We start from the raw sequence: 1,425 nt of genomic DNA, 5'->3' as shown, positions 1-1,425 counted from the left end.
CTCTCTTACCTCCAACGCCGAATAACCACTATAATTAGAATATCTCAAAAGCAGCTGGCCTTGTAAACTTAATGAGCAAGCAAGCCGATGCATTTTGGGTTTTGTTGTAAAAGAATACAAATCCTATCCATCCTTTCCTTTTCTTCCGGCAACAACCAATGTTACAAAGATATCACAGCACACAGTGACATTGACTGAAAGAAGAGGCGCTGAGGCTGGCGTGCAGCACTCAACAGCTCTTGTTATTGCAATCCAGGCAGGGGACGGAAGGAGAAAAGTATGAAGGAATTGCGATAGTGAGACCGACTCTTCTGTGTATCTGCATGTCATGGAAAAAGGAGAACTCTGTCATTCATGGCTGGTTAGCTCAGTTGGTTAGAGCGTGGTGCTAATAACGCCAAGGTCGTGAGTTCGATCCCCGTACGGGCCAAGTTACGTTTTTTCTCTCAAGTAAACTCTTTTTTCTCATTTAATCAAACGCTTTTAAATCCATACACTCTGTTGCTCCAGTACACGTTCACTTTCCATTAGTCCTTCTTTTGCCACTTCTGACAAAAGCTCAAGCCGGCAGCGCCAGTAGAACAACAGAAGTGCAAGAGATTGTCTCTCCAAGATGGAGACACTGGCTCAGACTATGTCACGTGAGAGGTGGAGGGAGACCAAGAGCTGATTATTAGATGCGTGGGGATAAGAGGAACATAACTCAGGTGAACAGATTCTGGATAGTCATGCTATAGCTAGGATCAGCAACGTTACAGGGGAAAGGATAGGAAAATAATTAGGTGACAGAAGTATAGAAGTGGCTACAAGGAGGCGTGTCTCTTAACAGGGCCGAAAGATACACTGAAGGCGAAGGTGAAGTGAAAGAAGAAAGAAAGATCAAAGGAAATCAACAGTGATTGAGAGAAAACTCACAAAGGCAAATTGAGCAAAAGACAGGACCTGGGGAGTTAGACTACTTCAATGCAAATTTACGCCGCAGATGAGCATGACAACTGACCCTTGTCCAGTGGTGCTGAAACAATTTTCAGTGTGGGGGTGCTGCCATCAAAGGGCTTCTGAAAATCCAGGAATCCTCCAAAGAACCAGTCCTGCAGAATGAGCCACGCACATTCAGAAAGAGTGGTGATGCGTTGGTTACTTATTGGTAATCTTCATTAGCCTTAGTCCATTGCGTCCTTGTGACAGTCATTACAAAGTAAAGTGATGTCACCCTCCAAGAGGAAGAAAGGACAGGAGGATTCTTAAATGCTAGCGCCATGCACCCAACCTGGGTGCCAAGCCCTTGCCAAAGGACTGATGGGAAGGTGGGCAGGATGTAATGTTTGTGACAAGGACAAGATGGACTTAGGGTAATGCAGAGTTCAAAACATTGGTACTCAAATGCAAAACAGAAAATGTATTAAGCGATAATGCTTCACAAAT

At 44.4% G+C, this 1,425-nt stretch overlaps 1 non-coding gene across 1 annotated transcript; it reads left to right on the top strand.

The window, feature by feature from the left end:
* Positions 1-356: 356 nt before the first annotated feature.
* Positions 357-430, top strand: TRNAI-AAU (transfer RNA isoleucine (anticodon AAU)). Its single transcript has one exon. It is a non-coding gene; the product is annotated as a tRNA-Ile (tRNA).
* Positions 431-1,425: the final 995 nt, after the last annotated feature.

The sequence above is a fragment of the Pleurodeles waltl genome, chromosome 12 (genome assembly GCF_031143425.1).
Source record: "Pleurodeles waltl isolate 20211129_DDA chromosome 12, aPleWal1.hap1.20221129, whole genome shotgun sequence".
Taxonomy (NCBI): domain Eukaryota; kingdom Metazoa; phylum Chordata; class Amphibia; order Caudata; family Salamandridae; genus Pleurodeles; species Pleurodeles waltl.
This window is presented reverse-complemented; position numbering and strand designations above follow the sequence as displayed.